Here is a 13958-nt window from a genome sequence, read left to right on the forward strand (position 1 = left end):
GGCGATGACGGAGGAGAGAAGCAGTGAATGTGTACATATTTTTTTTCATTATTTTTTACAACTCTCTGCCCCCACCCCGGCATCGCCACCCCTGATCCGTGCTGGCCACCACTGTTCTTTAGGCGCTCGTTTTTACCTTAAAGGTTAAACATTCATAACTCTGGTTCTACTGATTGGATTTTTGTTGTTTTGGTGTCAAATAACTTATTAAAATGTATTTCTCCAAATTGGTGTGGGACTTTTTTTGCTGCTGAGTTTTCACTTTATTAACGTTTGTGTGCTGCATGAATACTTTACACATTGCCTCTGAGTTAAGCCTGACTGCTTTTGTGCGAAGCTAAGCACTAATTAATTTAGTGGCTTTAGTGGTTCACCCTGGAATTTAACCTTTGCTTGATGGAGCATAGTGGAGATAGTTTTGTCTCTAGCTCGATCTGTGCATGGGAAATTTCTTGTTTGTGGACCTTCATTCATAAACCTTCAGATCCTTCTTACATGCCACAGGTGTCAAGTGCACCAGCTTCAGTCTGCCTGATGCCCTTTCATAAATCCAGCAATGTTCTGAAGAAGGCCAGGTGATGGTCCTGCATTGTAGGGCTCACCAACTGGCTGGAGGACACCCTAAAACACTCCTAGTTCCTCTCTGGCCAATGGAATAAAGGTTCCCGTGGCAAGATCGACCTACTTTTGTAGTAGTTTCTGCTTTCTTTACTGCAAAAAGACCCATCTTCCAGGTGACAGGGCATTATCAAGATGGCAAACATATTCTGCTACACTAAACTTGGGATATGAGGGATGGGGTGTGTGGGGGCAGTGTACTATAAAAATCTTTGTGCCTTCCCACATCTAACACTAAAATCCAGTTTGAAGCAGGCTCTGTACCCAAAGCAAACCCAGAGACAGATGTTTGGTAAGACAAAATTAGGGTCCTTAAGCAACCAGACAGGCAGTACACAAGAATTGTCCTAGCATACTCTTTGCTCTCTATAAGGCGCAAAACTTTTATAAGTGCTTCAGGCAGACCTGTCATGCACGATTTGACATTAGGGTGTCAACAGGAAGAGAACAACATCCACCCAGCATATTTCATTTGTTAGCGATGGCAGTTCTGGTTGGCTAGCGTATGCACCTAAGTCAGGCAGAACTTACCACTTCGAACAGGGTAAATAGGTTACACACCTATGATAACCCATGCTCACCCCCTTTGTAGCTTAGCACAGTGCAGTCAGCTTATCCCAGAGGCAATGAGTGACCTATTTGTACACACACACAGTAACACAGTGAAAACACCACAAAAGGACTTCACACCACTTTAGAACAAGCATTGGCATAGCCAACAGGTCTCGCCTTTGGGACCTTATAAGTGTTTAGTTATCCAGCACAATATCCTTGGTGCAACAACATCAAGTGTTGCATGGCTAAACACTTAAAAGGTCCCAAAGGCGAGACCTATTGGCTATGCCAATGCTTGTTTACTCCAGGTATCTTTCTAAAATCTTCCATCTGCATAACTCAAACGTCATTGCCTTTCTCTTCACCACTGTCTTTTCACTCTGTACTTATGCATGTACTTCCTTGCCACATTTCCCTTTCACCATGCCCTCTTTCTCTCTTCCCACACCTTTAAACACACCATTTTATTTTCCTTTGGAGCCGTCATTATTTCAACAGCTGTCTTTACCGGCTTCACAAACTTTGCCATTAAATGGTAATTACAACTGGTACACCTATTACCTTAACTTTGTGTCCCATGCCATGGATATCACCCCCCACATCCTCAACTCACTAAGCCATCCAGAGGCGACTCAGTTCGCAGGAGTCAATAGAAACACAAGAAATATATTGCACTAACATCTCGAAAAAAATCAAATACTCATAGGGAATGGAAGACGAAGTAAACCTGAAATGTAAAAAGGGACTACATCGCAGACATTGTTCTAGAGTTTGTTGAAGATTCCATCAGTGTTATTTTGCCCGTAAAGTTATGCAGGTGAATATCTGCCAAGGTAGTAAGCATGGTCAGTTTTATACTACAGAAAGGGTCTGGGAGTTCGCGTGACCAGCCCCACTAAATCCCTAGTGTTGCACGATTTTCGACATTCCCGATTGGCAGCCTATATCGGCACCCACAAGGGGTGACTTTGCAGGATGGAAATTTCTAGCAGGGGCCCATGACACCTGCGCAGTGAGTGTTATGGCGCTGCTGTCGACCCCACATTCAACCCCATACCATTTCGAGATTTTACTGTCAAGCAAGTCTTCCAGTTCCTTGTCCTCTGCCCCAGCACCCACCATCTTTGCTACCCCTGGAAAGCCGGTGAGGAGCGGGGACGGGCTGCTTCTACAGTGCCATGACGAGACCAGGCTGACAGCCAATGGTACAAAATATAACCCTTTGGCCAAATAAAAATTAAAAAAACTCGGCATGACGGGACTTAACTCCGCCTCACATTGTGACATTTCCAAAGTGGCGATGTCATAGACATAAAAAGCAGACTACAGCAACAAGAAATGAAAACAAGACCTCTAATACCCACCACGCTCCAGCACGAACCCCAGCCCCACAGACCGCCTTGCTTCACTTCTGTTTCGCGCCGCCATGCGCGCGTGCACATTTTGTCAACACATACGCGGCAAGCCACCAAGTGAAAGCATGCACACAATGGAAGAAGGGGGGAGGGAGGGAAATCGAAAGCACGCCGCCATGCGCGCGCGTGCACATTTTGTACCCTCATACGCGGCAAGCTGCATACGCGAAGCGGCATTGTCGTTGCTATGACAAAGAAAGATTCGCAAGATGGCGTTGGACTGTCCACAGTCCCTACGGACACGCACATGCTGTTTGCTTTAGACAAATAGCGAGAGCAGCCATCTTTGTCCATGCAGACGCGTGCATGTAAGCCCCCGGGAGAATTGATTGCAAAAGGCACTCGCATGGCGAGTGCAACGCATGCGCGGCTTTCGCCAGGCGAGACCTAAAAATAGCCAATATTTTTAAAAATAAAACAAGATCAAAATGACAAAAATCTGACATATACAAATCAAGATATCACTTTTGAAAAGATCATTTAAAACTATAGCTCTTAGAAATCAATAGCTCCAACTAGGGCTATGTCGACGTCATGACCGGTACTAATCCAACAGTTCAGAGCTGACCGTGAGGGAGCGTGGGCTGCAGAGTCACATGAATCCAGGTTACAGCACCTTGGAAGAAGATGAAAAACAGAGATGTTGCACTGCGTCGGGAAGGTGAGGCATCACTTTTGGGGCATTGGTTCCTTACTGCCCAAGGGAAAGTTAGGCATCAGTATTTTACTGCTAGGCAAGGGAGATAATGCATTGGTTCCTTACTGCTGCAGGGGAGGTGATGCAGCCTTGGCAGTGATGCCTCAGTTCCTTACAATGGTGCGGGGTTGATGAGGTCGGGAGGTCTCGCGCGTCGGTGATCGACTCCGTGGTGTTGTAATTGAAACGCTGGCATCGGCTGGACCCGGCATGCGGTGCAAGTCAGGGTGGTGCGTCATGCTCTTCACGAGCGGTGCCCTCTACTCTGATGCAGGCAGCTGCATTGCTAATGGCGTCAGGGGTGCTTTTCTTGGGTTACAGCACCAACCACATTGCTCCAAGGGCCCAGGAACTGGATTTGGTGCCACTTGGAAAGACAGGACTCCCAACAGATGCTTTTAGCACGATGCAGGTGAAGTCTTTAATGGCCCTGATACTTCTTAACAGGAGGCAAACACAGACAAGCACTTGGAGAACCTTGGAAGCAGGATGTAGAAAGCAAAGTCCAGTCCTTTCTCTCCCAGAACAGAAGCAGCAGCAGGCCAGCACAGCAAAGCACCCAGCAATGTGGCAGTATCTCCTGATAGCAATCCAGCTCTTCTTCCTGGCAGAATGTCCTCAACCAAAAGTGTTCTGAGGATATGGTGTCACAGGTCCAGTACTTATACCCGTTTCAGCTTTTGAAGTAGGTCAACTTTAAAGGATAGTCTTTGTAGTGCACAAGACCCTGGATTTACCTGCCCTGGCTCAAGACACACTACAGGGGGGTGGAGATGGCTTTGTGTAAGGACAGGCACAGCCCTATTCAGGTGTGAGTGTCAATTTCTCCCAACACTCTAGCAAAGGAAGACACATTAGCCTGGTGATGGGCCATCAAGATATGCAGGGCACACTCCAGCTACCTTTGTATGATTGTCTAGAGTGAATGCACAAATGGACCAACTGTCTTCCTAACCCAGACATGTATTCCAGAGACAGGCAGAGGCACAGAATGTTTGAAGTGAGAAAATGCTAACTTTCTAAAAGTGGCATTTTCTAACCTGCAATTAAAAAACCAACTTCACTAAATGATGTATTTTTAATTTGTGAGTTCAGACACACCAAACTCCAATTTTCTAACAGCTCCCAGTTGGTAGATACACTTGTAAGATGTTACGAGGTAGCTCCAATTCTAACCTATGGGAAAGATAGGCTATGCTATGGTGAAAAACAAACTTGGCAGTATTTCACTACCAGGACATGTAAAACACAACAGTACATGTCTTACCTTTTAAATACACTGCACCCTGCCCATGGGCCTTCCTTGGGCCTACCTTAGGGGTGCCTTATATGTAATGAAAGGGAAGGCTTGAGCCTGGCAAGTGGGTGCACTTGCCAGGTCGAAATAGCAGTTTAAAAATTCACAAACAGGTACTGGAGTGGCAGGCCTGAGACATGTTTGCATAGCTTCTCATGTGGGTGGCACAATCAGTGCTTCAGGCCCACTAGTAGCATTTGATTTACAGGTTCTGGGGACACACAGTGCACTATACTAGGGACTTACTAGTAAATCAAATATGGCAATCAGGGAGAAACCAATTACCATTATATTTTAGATAGGAAGCACTTGTGCTTTAGCACTGGTTAGCAGTGGTAAAGTGCAAAAAGTCCTAAAACCAGCAAAAACAAAATGCAGCACACAGTACAAAACAGGAGATCAGAGACAAAAAGACATGGGAAAATTCGCCAGAAGATGCCAGGTCTAACACTATCGAGCTCAGAAGAGCCACCCCTGCCCGTTAAGGTCAGCCTGTTGTGTGCTCTTGAGAGGAATTTCATACTCCATTCACAGCTTATTCTGAAAGGAGCTGGACAGCTAATACAAATTAGCTTCCAGAATGCTCAGGCAGTTAAAGGGTAACTTTCTAAAAGTTACTTTTCCACATTTTGTATTAAAAATCCGACTTCATCATTGAATTGTATTTTTAATAACTATGGAAAATAGTTGTTTAGTTATGATTCTAGCTGATCCCTTTCCTGTCAAAAAGTCATATTTTAATAGGTCACGCTGTGGCATTAAAGTACAGCAGTCAGACTGCAATGACAGGCCTGAAGCCATGTTTTCCTTGTCACACTAGTGGATAGCACAATAAGTACTGTAGTCCACAGGAGGCATGTAACTATTCATGCCATGGGTAAAGTTTGAACTTTCTACACTATATACTGTCAGTAGCGGCGCGTGGAGGGAGTTCGGTGGGGCAGTGAGGCGGGGCGGGGGAGGGGCAGGGTGGGGAAATGTAAACACTGGAATATGGATGAACAGAGGTAAGTACACATTTAAATAAATAAAACGAATTCCTTTGCGCGCGCTGCATCACATCTGCAGTTTTAAACAAAAAATATATTTCAGCCCAAACGGTTCAAAAGTTACTAAAGATGCAGTGACACATGTTGCCATGCTGTGGAAGCCCCTTTGCAAAGCTGGACTGGTCACCTTTCTGAGGCTTATTTTTATATTTGAGTGCTAAACTGATACTAATAAGGTGCAACTAATGCCCATACATTGTTACCAAGTAAAAAAATGGCCAAATAAGGAAGTAATACTATTACAAAATGAGCCGTATTATGCTGCATAATTTGACTTTTCTTGCCGCATAATTTACTAAACGCTGCTGCATTATTTGGCCCTCTCCTGCCACATAATTCCAGTGGCCCTGCTTGTAAGTGAAAGTGTTTTTTGATTGCATGGCTGGTTGGGTTAGCGGATGAATGTGAGAAATATTTAATGGCTGTATGAATGGATAGATCAATGAGTGGTAGATGGATGAGTGGGTGATTGAGTACATTATGGATGGGCAGATTAATGAGCGAGTATAAGAATGGATAAATAATGTAAAACCAGTGTGTAGGGTTAAGGGCAGTGTGAAGGAGTAGCAAATAGGATTATGACAATGAATACGTGAGTAATCAAATGCATGGATAGAAGAGTCAGTGATTGGTTGAATGTGCAAGTAAGTGCCTGGAAGGATGTCTAGATGAATCTGTGACTGCATGAGTGGGTGAAGACGGAAGAGCAGTGTGGGAGGTAAGAGCAATGTGGGGTTGGGGGACAGGGTAGGATGGTGAGAAAGGTTGGCAAACATAGAAGGGAACACATTTAGTCAAGTAGGACACATGAATCCCTGTAGAACATGCTTCACCAATATATAGAATAGATCTCTAACAATCTACAATAAGATCTTCTGCGTAACATACAGTGTACTCAGCAGAGGTGAGGCGCATGCACGAATGGGTATTTTTGAGGTGTGCCTGGGTTTATGGTATGATGGTCAGGAAATATGATATTAATTGTGAAGGTTTTTCCTAGAGAGTGAATTTCTGGCGTATAAACATGTTTTGTACACAACGTTTGCTGGTTTGCCCTGGTGCTTATAGCCACCTACAGTGGGCAGGAGCAGCGGTCACCATGCAGATAGGGCTTATTTGTGGTCAGGAGGCAGACGTTTGTTTTAATTTTGTGACAGGAGCAGAAGGAAAATAGATAGAGGAGGTGATGTAGGCATCAAGGGGCACACGGGAAGAAAGAAGCACGTGGAGGGATGTGGGAGGCAGAAGAGTGGCTATGCAAGTAAGAGGGTGACAAAAGCAGGGGGTCAGGAACAGGGAGAGGGTATAAAGCAATCAACTGCCTGCTGCAAACCTACCACAGAAGGAGGTTTTAGTCTTTCTGAAGCGGGGAGGGGTGATAAAACAGGGCGCAGGCTATAGGCAGCTGAGGGGATAGAGGAGCGAATTCTCAGAAACAAGCCAGCTTTTTTATACGCAGAATGAACTGACCAATGGTGGTGGATCGCTGATGGCTCCAGCTGATCAGGGACTGTCTGCTGCAGCCTGGAAGCAAGGCAAACAAACAAAATAGATGCCATCCTAGAAAGGCTGCCTCCCTCACAAAAAGCAGCACAAGATGCATGTAGAAAGAAAACACCTCCTTAAAGCAGCTTCTACATATATATGTAAAAATGGTTTAATATTGGTCAGGTCTTATTGCTTAATACACAAATGTGCTTTGTATTTTTTATATAGAATATTTTTGCTAAACATATGTTATTGATTAATAACTTCTCACAAATATTAATATTCATTTGCATATCTGTTTACACCACACTTCAAGTAGAGATATAGTTATCCCATGGAATGTGTTAGTTTTAATGGATGAAGCTTACTTTTGAAGATTGCTTTGGTATTCACATAATAGTCCCTTGTACCTATTGCTGCTTCTGAAAACAGTGCACCTCATGCATTGCACTAGAAGCACTTAGGCTCAAAGATAATCATTCAGCAAAAAGCAGAAAGTTAAATGTTATTTTCCCAAAGCTTATTGTATTATTTAAAGTAGTGGCAAACAGTCTGGCAGACGGCTGCACTGTCAAACTAGATTTAATAAGCATTGGCAAAGCCAGTAGGTCTTGTCAATGTGAGATTTATTGGCTTTGCTAATGCTTTTTAGCTATGTTGTAAATGGCTGAAAGTAATGTAAAAAGCTGTCTGACACAGCCAGCGTTGTTCACGTTTTATCACTTTTTTTTAATAATCAATAATGCTGCTCTGAAGCTAGTGCTGCTGTATAATATGGCTAAAAAAATTGACAGAGCCAATAGCTCTTGCATTGGTGATCCCTATTGGCTTTGTCAATGCTTGGAATGAAATGCCATATGGTGAGTTATAAGTATTTATATAGTGTTTACAACAGCTGAAGTGCTAATGTTATAGAATGGAAAATGCCCTTGCCAAGGTGTTAGTGTGCCCCGATTCAGAAGCATTTTAGGACCATACAAAAACAGTGAAAATGTGCCATATAAATGCACTGAATGAAACATACGTTGTAGGTAGACAGAATAGTCTAATAGGTAACAGTTTTTATTTCAGTAGTGTTTTAGGCTGTGTGTTATTGTGGGTGCAATGGTTGCAAAAGAACCAAAAAAGTACTCCTGACTGCTTGTTTGGTAGCAAAATATAGCAATAATCGCTGTTCAGTGGGTTTCCTAGACCTTTTGGCCGCTGTGCCACTGCACCTGCTGCACCATTCAAATCATGACCCTAGTTCCTACAGGCTCATTGCACTCGTGTCTGCTTGTTTAGTAGTAAAATATAGCAATAATCGGTGTTCAGTAGGTTTCCTAGAACTTTTTGCTCTTGTGCCACTGCACCTGCTACACCATTCAAATCATGACACTAGTGCCTGTCTAGTATATCCAGTAATATATGTGTTCCGAAAAAGGCACAGTTGCAGACGGAATACATAATTATTGTGTAGTTAAACATAAACACAAAAGCTTTCGGAAAAAGTGCCTTTAAACGTACCCAACTTTCCAAAACGAGTTGCATCAGATGTCATAAATAAAGCATGTGCTTCACACCTCAAACTGACAACCAAGCATTGGTAAATTGTGTTACAATGTTGGTGGCTCTTTACTGTGAAAAGACCTTATCCTATGCTTGACAGGGAATGAGCTATAAACAGTGTAAATTGCCCAAGATCAACAGATTTTAGGTTGATGTTGATAATTAAATGCGGTATCAACTTTGTTCCTGAAAGGTCTGCTGCAACACTCAGTCCGATGTTTATAATGAGATGCTTCTTACCTGCAATCGCCCGAAACGTTTCTGGGGCCTCTTTGCTCAGTATCAAGCAGCTGAGCTGGCTAAAGTACCAACTCCCGATAACTCCCCTGGGACGCTGATAGGCATGCAATCATGAACACACTGACCCTACCTGCTTCTTCCCCTCCCTTCCTTCGCACCTCCTTCTGCCTGTGGTGGTGCGTATTACGTAGTGTATATACCCCCTCCTCATTTTGCTGTACACACCCCCAGTCTTCCCTGTGCTGTCCCTCTTCTGTCCAATCTCCTTATCTCCCTCCCAGGATTATTATGGTAAATTGTATTGTTGTTATATCCCCTATTATTTGCTCCAGATTTTAGCGATCCACGTTTTATGTTAATTTTTGTATGATAATTTTTTGATGCTTGATTTTCACTTATGTTGGTTTCCTTCCTTTGCATTTATATTGTTTGTTTATGAAAATGCAATAAAATACATCAATAAAAAAATAAAAATAAAAAACTTTGTTCCTAAAAAGCAGTTGCAAAAATTAAATAGACTCACCAAAGAAAAGGAATTTTGCAAAAAATATGCAAATGTTTTGTGCAGCTGAAGAACGAGATACCTTTTGAGATGGCTATGTCGAAAGTAACATTTTAAAGAAAGGGCACAGCAGGCTCCATGGAAAAAGTACGCTGCATTCCCCTTTCCTACAAACGCTCTCACTTTTAAGTCCGCTGAAAGCAAAATAAATGCCAAACTCTCACGAAAACACAGCTTGACATTTGACCTTGGTGTTTGAATGCCCAGGAAATGTGACTAGATAGGAACACATTTTAAAGGCCTATTTATTACAGAAAAACAAAAAGTAAATAAAGCCAGCAAATGGGAAGGCAGAAAACGTGAGTTACAAGCAACAAACCACAAAGCCAATAGTAAGCCATGAGGGGAATGCATTCCCAGATCAACTTTCTGAAAGTCCATAAGACTGTCTGGTAGGCGGCGACCTAAAAGGTAAATGCAGTTTGAGCCTGCAAAGCAAGGCCTCTGCTTCTAATAAGCCACAGGACGCTTAGACAGTTGTAACTCAACACACCCATAGAAGGGCTAACCTTAATAAAAAATTGCAGGTGGTTGGGAGATATAAGCCTTGTTGCAGGAGCTTCGCTTTTCAACACCCAAGGGGAACTTATACGAAAAGTACAGAAAGAGGAACACTCAAGCACCGCCACCAAATTCTGATTCGTGGGATGTGGAGCGGGAGGAAAGCAGAGACTCCATAAACACAACTTCCCATAACCCCGATGGAAGAAAGACAAGGTGCAGCCACCCAGAATCCGAAGAAGGGAAATTGCGCTGAGATGAAGGCAGGGCAAGGAGGCAGACATGTACCCAGCTTGGTATAGACCACTGGTGCCCCAGACACTGACTGGGATGGACATGTGAGCCCACAGCGGGTACAGTATGGCTCCAAACGAATGCCAGGCCCTAGTGTGCCAGCCATCACCCATGACGAATTCAAGACACAGCCCACTTTTCAAGGTCAAGTATGGAGAAAAGAATCGTGGCCTTTGGATGTAATCACATGAATCAGGAAAGAGCCCAACCTATTAAGGGCACTTTACTAAAATAGAATAATTATTGGAAAAATAAAAATAAAATGAATGTATGCTGGCATAGCAGGGCGAAGGCAACAATGTGGCACATTTGAAGGACTAGTTTGGTTGTTTGTTTTTTAGACAATGCCTTGCCTTCTCCACTTAATACCTGTGACAAGAAATAGGTCAATGTAATAATGTTAGGGTCCATCCTAGAGTTTGTTTGAAATGATGCCATGAAAAAACACTGGCAATGTTCAAGAAGGAAGTTTTTCCACTACCTACCGTTGTCCTACTGTTTGCAAGACCGTGTGTGCTGGAGAGCAGAGGTAGCGAATATAGCTGTCGAGTGGTCCTGCAATGTGAGGGTGAACTTCTGTTAATCCTTTTTTTACCCTCAAGCACTATGCAGGCTGGCCGGGGTCCACGAAGGACACCCACTAAAAGGGTGGCCTATTTAGTGCCACAAGAGGCACAGGAGGCAGTCTCCTAGTGTTTGGGACCCTCAGGGGTCCAGGTGTGCCGCGTCACTTCTGGGGAGAGGGAGTGCGGGGGATGAGGTACATATACCTCTCCACGCCCTCTGGGCGCCCTCTTTGCCCACTACCCCGATGCCGTTTTCGGACGTGTCCCTGGGAGCTGCTTACCATCGCGGTGAGGGCGTATCTCCCCTCCCCCGAGGCTAGGCAGCTAGGCCCGGCTTCTGCCGTGGCGGCGGTCCACCATGGGGGGGGGGGGGTGAACAGCTCCCAGGCGGCTAGGGAAGCGGCACCCCTCCCATGGTCGAGGCCAGCACTTTGCTGACCGGGGAAGGGGCCTAGAGGTGGAGACAGGCGGAGCACCCCTTGGCTCGGTGCGTGCCGGGACCCGGCCCAACTTGGGCCCACTGGTTTTGCGGCTGTTTGCTTGGGGCTTCGGCCCGCGTTAGCCCGATGCCTCAGGGTGGGGAGGGAACAGCGAGCCCCGTTGCGCCTCCCTCCTTCCCCTTGAATTACTTGTCGGGTGGAGTGGGGGTGGCCCGCCTGTGTAGCGTGGGGGCTACTTCCGCTCGGCAGAACGGAGAGAGGAAACCGTACCTTGTAGGTGCCCCACCTCCCTGTTGCTCGCTTCCCGCCAGAGCCGTCTTTGCGGCTTTGACCCACGCGGGCCTCCCTCCTCTTTGGTCCCACATGGTGAGTCCCCGGCTTTGCATGGAGGGCTATGGGTTGCTGGGGTTCGGCCTGGAGTCCGGTCGCCTCGGTGTGATTGCAGGCTCCTCCCACTATTTTGCGGGGGTCAGTAATTGCCCCCACCTGGTGAAGGGCCAGCTCAGGGCCCCTGCCCGTAGGATTCTGTTGCGGCGGGACACAATTAAATAATTAAGCCGCGGGCTGAGGGAGATGGGACATTGGCGCCCGGTGCTCCGTCTTGCAGGTGGCCATTTCTGGTGGTGCCGGTAGCTAGACCTTGGCCCGTGTGGGCTTGATGTGTTGTGCGGTCCGTATACAGGCTCCTCAAACTATTTTGCCATGTGTCAATTGTGCTCCCACCTGCTGGAGGGCCAGCTGCAGGTTCTTCGCCCGTAGGATGTTGTTGCGGCGGGTCACTAAAAGATATTTAAGTTGCGGGAGGGGGGACAGCGGGTGCTCCGGCCCCTTCTCCGCGGCAGACCAATCGGCGGTACCCGTAATTAGGCCTTGACCCCGTGAGGGCCTGATGTGTTGTGGGTGGAGGGCAGCGAGCGTCGCGCTCTCAGGGCTAGGCCTCCCCGCTGCTGCCCTCCCTCGGTCCTCCTCAGCTGCTTTCTGCCGCCTCATTTCGAATGGACGATAGTAGGAGCCCGCATGGTCAGGTGATGAGCCACGTGGGTGATCCCCGGGCGGCGCATGCTGCACAAGCGCTGTGGTTTTCATCCGGGACAGTTGGCCTGCAGTATTTCCAACGCACAGAGGGTGGCAGCGCAGTGCCCCAGCAAACCGGCAATGCTGGGGTGGCATATTAGATCGACGGGGTGCTTAGAAAGGCACACGGCCGGGGGGGCGGCGCTCAAGTTGGATAAGTCTCTGCATGAACTCCACATGGCACGATCGCAATCTGCAGCGTTTGTGGCAATATTAACGGGGTCATTAACATGGGTCCATATGCTACCCTTGCGGCCAAGCATTTGGTTGAGTTGGCGCTTCGTCACGGCGGGTGCTGGTGCAAGACGACATAGATAGAAAGTGATATGGATACTCCTTTAAACACACGGTGCACCCCGACCCATGTTATGCAGCACGGCCATGAATTTGGAGAGTGGGCCACAGGCAGCCACGTTTCTGCGCTCTTGGGACACAAGGTTAGGCAATGCATAAGGATGGGGGTGCCCACGATGGCGGGGGCAAGATTACTTATTTGTAAAGAGCAGTTGCAGGCTTGCAAGAATGCAAGCTAAAGACAGTTTAATTATTGGGTTTCTTACGTTAATGATTTCACACCTGGTCACAGTGAAATCTTCAGATGCCAGTTTTCCAAGTGCAGCGTCAACTGCAAGCTGGGATGTGGGGGCGGCACATGATACTATTTACGAAGCCCGTTTGCGCTGCGATGCATCTCCGATGGCAGAAAATGTCTGGTTTGTTTCCCATGATTCCGCCCCCACTACATGGTGATGCCTCCATGCCAGCTTGTATCTCACAGCTGGTGCTGATACTTGTTACCTTAGCACTTTTCACAGGATTTTCCGGTAGGTGCCCAATTAGGTAGTACACTGCAATTATAACAAACCCATCCACCGCCACCCAGGGTGATACTGTACAGTTTGCTTAGTGCATTCTCCATGCCGCTCTACGTTGACTTTCTCGTTTCAGTGATCCTGTGCCTGCATATGTATCCCTTTGATCCAGGATGGGAAAACGGGGGCACACTCAGCTGTAGCATTTTGTGTTTTTGTTAAGGTACATGTTTTCACTTTAAGTACCGCTGGTCATGGTATTCATGCGGTTAAGTAGGGCGTTACATTTGTGCTTCCTCCGTTTGAAATCCTTACACAAAGAAACAGTGCGTAATTAGTTTTCGCTCGTTCCTTGGCGCCAACATTTTATTTTTTTTCTAAATGGTGAAGTTAGGTTTGCACTTTTTAGAATCTGCAAAGTATATGTAAACTGTGCTGCGATGTAAGTGGGCGTACGTTAATGACTATGTTTGTGAGGCATCATGTATCTTGCACAGGTACATAAGTGACCTATGAGCCAGAATTGAAGCATTTCAAGTATTTTACAGGAAGCCATATTAGCAGCTTGTTTACCTCATGCACTGTTGACCAGGGGCCAAGGCACCAGTCCTGGCTTGCGGTAGGTGTATTTTTACGATTCAATTGCCTTTCCTTGACATACAAGCTGCTTCCTCATGCGGTCTCATGCGCACATCAAGGGTAGGCAGAGATGCACGCCATGCTGTGGTGGATAGGTCGTCTGCCTGTTAGAGAATGCAGGCAGAGTCTGCCCACGCAGCCGCCGCAGCCACCGCTTTTCACT

The sequence above is a fragment of the Triturus cristatus genome, chromosome 4_1 (assembly GCF_964204655.1).
Source record: "Triturus cristatus chromosome 4_1, aTriCri1.1, whole genome shotgun sequence".
Classification (NCBI taxonomy): domain Eukaryota; kingdom Metazoa; phylum Chordata; class Amphibia; order Caudata; family Salamandridae; genus Triturus; species Triturus cristatus.